General features: G+C 39.0%; 1 non-coding gene across 1 annotated transcript; it reads left to right on the top strand.

Moving 5' to 3' along the window:
- The first annotated feature begins 5,056 nt into the window (after positions 1-5,056).
- On the top strand, positions 5,057-5,163 carry LOC141722202 (small nucleolar RNA R71). Its single transcript, XR_012575225.1, has one exon. It is a non-coding gene; the product is annotated as a small nucleolar RNA R71 (small nucleolar RNA).
- The last annotated feature ends 4,084 nt before the right edge of the window (positions 5,164-9,247 follow it).

Below are 9,247 nucleotides of genomic sequence, written 5' to 3'. Positions count from 1 at the left end.
TAGTGATTGTAGGTTAGTGAGAGTAGTGGGAATATGGGAAAAATAGGGAATAAAATCTGGGTTAAGAAAAGGGGTATAACTGCTGTGTGTATTTTTTTTGGTTTTCTATTTTTTCTGGGGCTCAGCGCGGCCGCCTCGCATAAGAGCGCGGGCGTGCCGTGTTTCTGTTGTTTCAGCGCGGCCGCCCACTTCCCAGTGCGGGCGCGCCGTACTCTTTCTGTTTCAGCGCGGCCGCCTCGCTTCCCAATGCGGGCGCGCCGTGCTCCTGGAAAAAGTCCCATGTTTTTTCTGATTTTTTGTGTTTTCTTCTTGTTTTTCTTCCTTCCATCTTCTTTTTTCCCTACTAATATACAATAAGCTTGGGTGCCTCCCAAGAAGCGCTTGGTTTACGTCGCTAGCTTGACGTAGAATTCCGAGATCAAGTTGACAGTAAAACGGCACTAACCAGCTCACGATTTTTCGTATCTCCATAGTAATGTTTCAAACGTTGTCCATTCACCTTGAATGCCTGGCCTGGATCATTCTCAAAAATTTCCACCGCTCCATGTGGAAACACAGTTTTAACAACAAACGACCCTAACCATCTCAACTTCAATTTTCCAGGAAAAAGACGGAGACGAGAGTTGAACAAAAGAACTTGTTGCCCCGACACAAATGATTTGAGCACTAGACCCCTATCGTGCCACCTCTTGACTTTCTCCTTATACATTTTGTTGTTCTCATACGCTTGAAGTCGGAACTCGTCGATTTCATTCAATTAAAGCATCATTTTCTTACCAGCTGTAGTCAGATCAAGGTTTAGTTTCTTCAAAGCCCAATATGCCTTGCGCTCTAGCTCCACAGGCAAATGACATCCTTTACCATAAACCAACTGAAACGGTGACATGCCTAACGGAGTTTTGAATGCTGGTCGATAAGCCCAAACAGCTTCATCCAGCTTTAAAGACCAATCCTTTCTCGATGGACATACAACTTTCTCAAGAATACAATGGATCTCTCTGTTAGACACCTTAGCTTGACCATTAGTCTGAGGATGGTAGGCTGTAGCAATGCGATGATTCACATTATATCTCTGTATCATAGAAGTGAACTTGTGATTGCAGAAATGCGATCCCTCATCACTGATTATGACTCTTGGAGTCCCAAATCTTGTGAATATCAGCTTGTGAAGAAAGTTAAGCACTAACTTTTCATCATTCGTTGGCAAAGCCTTGACTTCAACCCATTTTGACACATAATCGACCGCCAACAAGATATATTTATTATTACAAGATGAGACAAATGGCCCCATGAAGTCAATTCCCCAAACATCGAAGACCTCAACCTCGAGAAGCACATTAAGAGGCATCTCATCCTTCTTTGACATATTACCAACACGCTGACAGCGATCACACTTCAAAATGAACTAATGCGCATCCTTAAATAATGTAGGCCAGTAGAATCCTGCTTGAAGGATACGAGCTGCTATCTTTTCTCCACCATAGTGGTCTCCATAAATAGTTGAATGGCAGTCTCACAAGATACCCTCTGTCTCACTATACGAAATACTTCTCCTGATGATTTGGTCAGCTTCTTGCCAAAATAAAAACGGCTCATCCCACATGTACCACGTCACCTCGTGAAGAAACTTCTTCCTTTGAGCATAAGTTAAGTCCGGGGGCATAATGTTGCTCATAAGATAGTTCACAATGTCTGTGAACCACGGTTCTTCTTCTTGCACCCCAAACAACTGCTCATCGGGAAAAGACTCATTTATCAATGTCTTGTCATGTGAAGTTATGCCTGGATCTTCTAAACGAGAGAGAATATCTGTAACTTGCTTCTCATTACCCTTCCTATCCTTGATCTCCAACTCAAAATCCTGAAGTAAAAAAATCCATCAAATCAATCTAGGCTTCGATTCCTTTTTCGAGATGAAATAGCGAATCACAGCGTGATCAGTGAAAACTATCACCTTCGTCCCAAGCAAATAAGATCGAAACTTCTCAAAACCGTAGACAATGGCTAATAGTTCCTTCTCAGTAGTAGTGTAGTTCAGTTGAGCACCATTGAGGGTCTTACTAGCATAGTAGACCACATGAAATATATTGTTATTCTTTAAGCTCTCAAAAGTAGCTAGATACTCATCATCAAACTTGAAAGGGACATCTTTCTCTAATAGATTGCACAATGGTTTAGAGATTTTAGAGAAATCCTTGATGAACCGCCGATAGAAACCTGCATGACCAAGAAAACCGCGGATTCCCTTAACAAAAATTGGTGGAGGAAGGTTTTCAATGACCCCCACCTTGGCTTTGTCCACCTCAAGACCTTTACTAGAGACCTTGTGCCCAAGAATGATGCCCTGTTGCACCATCAAGTGACATTTCTCCCAGTTGAGAACCAGATTGGTCTCAACACACCTTTTAAGAACTGCGCTAAGATTTTGCAAGCACTGTCGAAAGAATCCCCGAACACAGAAAAATCATCCATGAACACCTCCACATTCTGACCAATCATGTCAGAGAAGATGGCCATCATGCATCTCTGAAATATGGTGGGTGCACCATATAACCCAAAAGAAACTCTTCTGAAAGCAAAAGTACCAAACAGACAAGTGAAGATAGTCTTTTCCTGATCTTCTGGAATGATGAAAATCTGATTATAGCCCAAATAGCCATCCAGAAGACAGTAGTACTCATGCCCAGCCAACCTGTCAAGCATCTAATCAATAAAATGAAAAAGGAAGTGATATTTCCTCGTGGCCTTGTTCAGTTTCCTGTAATCCATGCAAACTCTCCACCCCGTGACTGTTCGAGTAGGAATGAGCTCATTCTTTTTATTAGCAACCACAGTGATGCCTCCTTTCTTCGGCACACACTGAACCGGGCTTACCCAAGAACTGTTAGAAATAGGATAAATGATGCCTGCGTCTAGCCACTTAAGAATTTCCTTCTTCACAACCTCCTTCATGATCGGATTTAGCCTTCTATGTTGCTCAACAGTCGACTTAATTCCTTCCTCTAGAAGAATTTTATGCATGCAATAAGAAGGGCTGATTCCCTTAATATCTGCTAGAGTCCATCCAATTGCCAACTTGAACTCTCTCAGAATTCTCAAGAGCTTTTCCTCATCGCTATCTAAAAGGTCAGATGCAGTAATAACATACAAAGTAGATGCATTACCTAAAAACGCATACCTCAAGTGTTCATGCAAAGGTTTAAGCTCGAGTGTAGGAGCTTCCTCAATAGATGGCTTGAGACGCCCCTCAGCATTTTTGAGCTTTGACAATCCAAGATATTTAAAAGGCATATCCAACCTTCTCTTCCAAGGAGAAGCATTCAAATACTGCAATTGCTCATCACCTTCATCATCTTCACTATCGGAATTCCCTATCAAGGCTTTTTCTAGGGCATCAGACCTTAGCATTTGATCAAGTTCTGAAGTAACCATCAAATCGACCAATTCCACTTTTAAGCACTCCTCTTTATAAATAGGGAATTTCATGGCATTGAAAACATTAAAGGTCACATCCTGATCCAGTACTCGCATAGTGAGCTCACCCTTTTGCACATCAATCAAGGTTCGGCCCGTAGCCAAGAATGGTCTTTCCAAGATTATGGGAATCTTTTTATCCTCGAAATCAAGAATTACAAAGTCAGCAAGAAAGATGAATTTGTCCACCTTGACCAATACATCCTCCACAATGCCTCGTGGATATGTAATATAACAATCGGCCAACTGCAAGGACATATATGCAGGCTTTGGATCAGGTAACCCCAACTTCTTGAAGATGGACAAAGGCATCAAATTGATGCTAGCTCCCAAATTACATAAACACTTGTCGAACGACAAGTTTCCGATGGTGTAAGGAATAGTGAAGCTTCCAGGATCTTTAAGCTCCGGAGGCAACTTCTGTTGCAGAACTACACTGCATTCCTCCATGAGAGCAACGGTCTCTGAGTCATCGAGTTTCACTTTCTGAGAGAGTATACCTTTCATAAACTTTGCATAGCTTGGCATTTGTTCAAGAGCTTCTGCGAAAGGTATGTTGATATAAAGTTTCTTGAACACCTCCAGAAACTTAGCAAATTGCTTATCCAACTTTTGCTTATGCAGCCTCTTAGGAAAAGGAGGTGGAGGATAGACCTGTTTCTCCCCTGTATTACCATCAGGAGGAGTGTGTTCCACAGTTTTCTTCCTTGATTCCACTTCTTCTTCCTTCTGCACATCTTCTTCAGCCACAAATTCATCTTCTGAAACTTGAGATTTTTCAGGGCTTGCAACCTTCCCATACCTCAATGTAATTGCCTTAACCTGATTTTTTGCTTCCTTCTTGCCTGGAACTTCTGTGTCACTAGGGAGTGTACAAGGTTGTCGATTCAGCAGAACATTGAAAATCTGCCCAATTTGGTTCTCCAGATTCTTGATAGAAACCACTTGGCTCTTGCACATGAGCCTCAACTCCTCCAATTCATATTTTTCATTAGATTGACTTGTACTTCCTTCATGCGGTAGTTGTTGAAGTTGGAGTTGTTTTCTTGGTGCATATTGCGGTTGTTGAAAACCAGGAGGGTTGAATTGCTTTGCTACATACTGCTGATAAGGCTGTTGCACCGCATTCTGATTGTTACTCCAACTGAAGTTAGGATGATTGCAGTTGTTAGGATGATAAGTGGCTGGAAGAGGCTATTGCAACCTCTAAAAGTTGCTCACGAACTGAGCTGATTCACCAGATATAGCACACTTCTCCGTCTCATGCGCACCAGTAAAAAGCTCACAGACATTTGTGATCTGATTAACTCCATAATTAGCCAAAAAATCCACCTTCATCGTTAAAGCCTTAAGCTGAGCAGCTATAACAGTAGCTGTATCCACCTCCAGAATTCCTGCTACCTTGACTTGAGGTAGTATCTGGGTTGGGTTCTGGTATTCATTAGTAGCCATCAGTTCAATCAACTCATAAGCTTCATCATAGCTCTTAGCCCATAAAGCTCCATCTGACGCTGCATCGAGCATGGGTCTAGAATGTGCTCCCAAACCATTATAAAAATAATTGATGATCATCCAGCCAGGCATCCCATGATGAGGATACTTCCTAAGCATCTCCTTATAGTGCTCCCAAGCTTCACACAAAGACTCTCCTGATTGTTGCGTAAATTGAATAAAAGCGTTCCTGATTGCAGTTGTCTTTGCCATAGGGAAGAATTTAGTAAGAAACTTCTGAGCAAGATCTTCCCAATTAGTAATAGAGCCTAGAGGTGGAGAATGTAACCAACACTTAGCTTTATCCCTCAGAGAGAATGGTAAAAGCCTCAGCTTTATAGCATCTTCAGAAATATTGTTGAACTTGAAAGTGTCACAGATCTCGATGAAATCTCTAATGTGCATGTTGGGATCTTCCGTTGGAGAACCCCCAAACTGGACTGAATTCTGCACCATCTGAATCGTGCTAGATTTGATTTCAAAAGTATTTGTCGTGATGGCTGGTCTGATAATGCTAGACTGAATATCATTGATCTTTGGTTGAAAATAATCCATCAAAGCTTTCGTATTTGCTACTATTTTTCCCATTGCAACGATCGCTTCTTCTTCAACTTTCTCAACTTCTTCAAAAACCTCTTCAACTACTTCGACTTCTTCCAGTGCTTCCTTACGAGATTCAGAATGTGTTTGCATACACGATCTCTAGCGTACCTGAAACACCAACAAGCAAAACAAGTAAGTAAAATATCTAAGTCAGTGAACTTTAACGACCACTGATGTCAAGCACATAAACTAAATTAAACACCGAGTCCCCGGCAGCGGCGCCAAAAATTTGTTAAGGGGAAAACACGCGCTAAAATTACATGCAAGTATACGTGTTCACAAGTAGTATAAGATATAAATCAGATTCGTACCCATAGAGACTCTTTTTAGTTAACTTAAGATTATGCACCTATTAAACAATGGTATGGCTATCTCTCAATGCTAACACAATAACAAGTTGAGATGTTTATAACTAAGATAAAATTAACATGCAATTAACTAAGAAATTAAAAGTGATTGAATTAACTATATGAGAAAAACATGAGATTTTAACTTCATTAAATACTTCATTCAAAGTCATTGTTCTTAACCTTAGCATGCAATGGTGATGAAAACTAATCAGATAACATGAAAATAGTAAACGCCAACTGTCATTGTACGAATACCCTATGTAACACCGGGGAGTTTGTAACACCCCAGTCCCACATCGAGGAGATTTGGGATTTCTGTTCAGTTTATAAGGCAAAGCACTACTACTATTTGCACCAACAAATCCTGATCTTTTGGGGGCCTGTGGTGGGCTTGTCGTAACCCAAGTTGGCTGCACTCGGGAAAGTATGCTTCGGCTTATTTCGGACTCGTTATCGGGACTTGACCCGGTTTTTGAAAAAGGCTCGAGATTTGACCCGGGTTGTCACATATGGTATCAGAGCCGACTCTCGAAAACTTGATACGTCAAGTTGCCGGAGGTGGGGACACGAAGGCTGGTGGTATTATCCCGCAATGGCAAGAGGTCCGGAGGTGGGGACACGAAGCCAGCCGGTATTATCCCACAATGGCTAGAGAGGTACGATCTTGGTCCTATGGGCTGTTTGTACGGGCCTAACGAGGATGTCAGGAGTTTTAGTGGGGGAGTTTGTAACACCGGGGAGTTTATAACACCCCAGTCCCATATCGAGGATATTTGGGATTTCTGTTCAGTTTATAAGGCAAAGCACTATAACTATTTGTACCAACAAATCATGATCTTTTGGGGGCCTGTGATGGGCTTGTCGTAACCCAAGTTGGCTGCACTCGGGACAATATGCTTCGGCTTATTTCAGACTCATTATCGGGACTTGACACGGTTTTCGAAAAAGGCTCGGGATTTGACTCGGGTTGTCACATAAAGTTGCACACTCGTACGCCTACTAAGGGTATCTAAGGCTAGTTCCGCACTGTAGCGTAAATTACGAACAGGTTCGAAAACGTAGAGGCTGGGTTCAAAAGATTCTCGTATCTTATTCTTATATAGTATGAAACAGAATTCTTATATCTTATACGAAATTTGAAAATCAGAGTATCAAAACTTTTTCGAAAATAAAAGCAAGTCAAAAAGTACTTACCGCAAAGCCTGACCAGATCTGAATATAGCTTTTTTTGACCCTCTAAATGACATTATATTGAGAAACACGAAACATGAAAGTTGAAGATAATGAAAAGACCTCTCCGAAAAGTCCAGAATCACTGAATTCTTACTTACGATGAATTTTCTACGAATTTTACAAGACTGCTGATTTTTGCTGAGAAGAGCCCTACGAATTTTTATATTAAAGACGAGGAAGACGAATAAGATCTATTTATAACGATACAAAACTCTATTTCTTAACCTACAAGTTATCCATATTAGAATTTGATCCAAATTTGAGGCCCATTACTCTAATTCAATTTTAAATCCTAGTCCTTATCAAATTTTAATCCTTTTATTCTATCGGACTTCTCGGACTATTAAATCTAAGTACAAAACTTAAATTGAATAGATTCTTATACGATAATTCTAAATATATAACAAACGTCAAAGCAACGGTCAAACTCAATAATTAAAAATCATAAAAATCGAGACGCATCTCCACAAATCCCCGATATTAATTGTCTAAACAGATAATCAAATTTAGTCTCTTAAAACAAAGTTTTTATTCTAATTCAAATAGCACGAAACTAAGCAGCACTGATCTCCACATAGTTGTCATTCCTTATTCTTAATATGCTCCAAATATTCCGAACCTGAAATATTAAATGGGGTGAGCTATAAAACTCAACAAGTACAAATTGACTAACTCTTAAACTAAAAAATAATGGGTGTTTTAATAAAATAATTTTTCTTAAAACAATAATAATTTTGTAAAATATTTTCTAAAATAAATCCAACCCAAAGTTTTATATTTTGAAATTCAGAATTTAAAACAGAACAGAGCAGATTTTATAACAGATTAGAACAGAGTAAAATAGAACGAAACGATAATTCTTATAAATACCACTGTCTTGATCTACGGCCACACTTTGCCAGTAGCCGGCATCTAATTCTTATTCTTATTCTTTATACCACACTTTTCCAGTGGTCGCCATCTAAAGTTCAATAATTACGCGCCCTTAATAGGTATCTAAAGTTGCACACTCGTGCGCCTACTAAGGGTATCTAAGGCTAGTTCCGGAACTATAGCGTAAATTACGAACAGGTTCGAAAATGTAGAGACTGGGTTTCAAAAGATTCTCGTATCTTATTCTTATATAGTTCGAAAAAGAATTCTTATATCTTATACGAAATTTGAAAATCAGAGTATCAAAACTTTTCCGAAAATAAAAGCAAGTCAAAAAGTACTTACCCCAAAGCCTGACCTGATCTGAATACAACTTTTTTTGACCCTCTAAAAGATATTATCTTGAAAAATATGAAACACGAAAGTTGAAGATAACGAAAAGACCTCTCCGAAAAGTCCAAAATCACAGAATTCTGTCTTACGATGAATTTTTTACGAATTTTAAAAGACTGCTGATTTTTGCAGAGAAGAGCCCAACGAATTTTTATATTAAAAATGAGGAAGACGAATATGATCTATTTATAACGATACAAAAGTCTATTTCTTAACCTACAAGTTATCCATATTAGAATTTGATCCAAATTTGAGGCCCATTACTCTAATTTAATTTTAAATCATAGTCCTTATCAAATTTTAATCCTTTTATTCTATTATTCTATTATTAATCTAATTCTAAAAATTACGGGATATTACACTCTTAAACAGAAAAACAATGGGTATTTTAATAAAACGATTTTTCTTAAAACAATAATAATTTTGTAAAACATTTTCTAAAATAAATCCAACCCAAAGTTTTATATTTTAAAATTCAAAATTTAAAACAGAACAGAGCAGATTTTATAACAGGTTAGATTAGAGTAAAACGGAACGAAACGATAATTCTTATAAATACCACAGTCTTGATCTACGATCACACTTTGCCAGTAGCCGGCATCTAATTCTTATTCTTATTCTTTATACCACACTTTACCAGTGGTCGGTATCTATAGTTCAATAATTACGCGCCCTTAATAGGTATCTAAAGTTACACACTCGTGCGCCTACTAAGGGTATCTAAGGCTAGTTCCGGAACTATAGCGTAAATTACGAACAGGTTCGAAAACGTAGAGACTGGATTTCAAAAGATTTTCGTATCTTATTCTTATATAGTTCGAAACAGAATT

This window comes from Apium graveolens, chromosome 4, assembly GCF_009905375.1.
Source record: "Apium graveolens cultivar Ventura chromosome 4, ASM990537v1, whole genome shotgun sequence".
In the NCBI taxonomy this organism is placed as follows: Eukaryota; Viridiplantae; Streptophyta; class Magnoliopsida; order Apiales; family Apiaceae; genus Apium; species Apium graveolens.
Note: the sequence above shows the minus strand (reverse complement) of the source record. Positions and strands in the feature narration are given on the sequence as shown.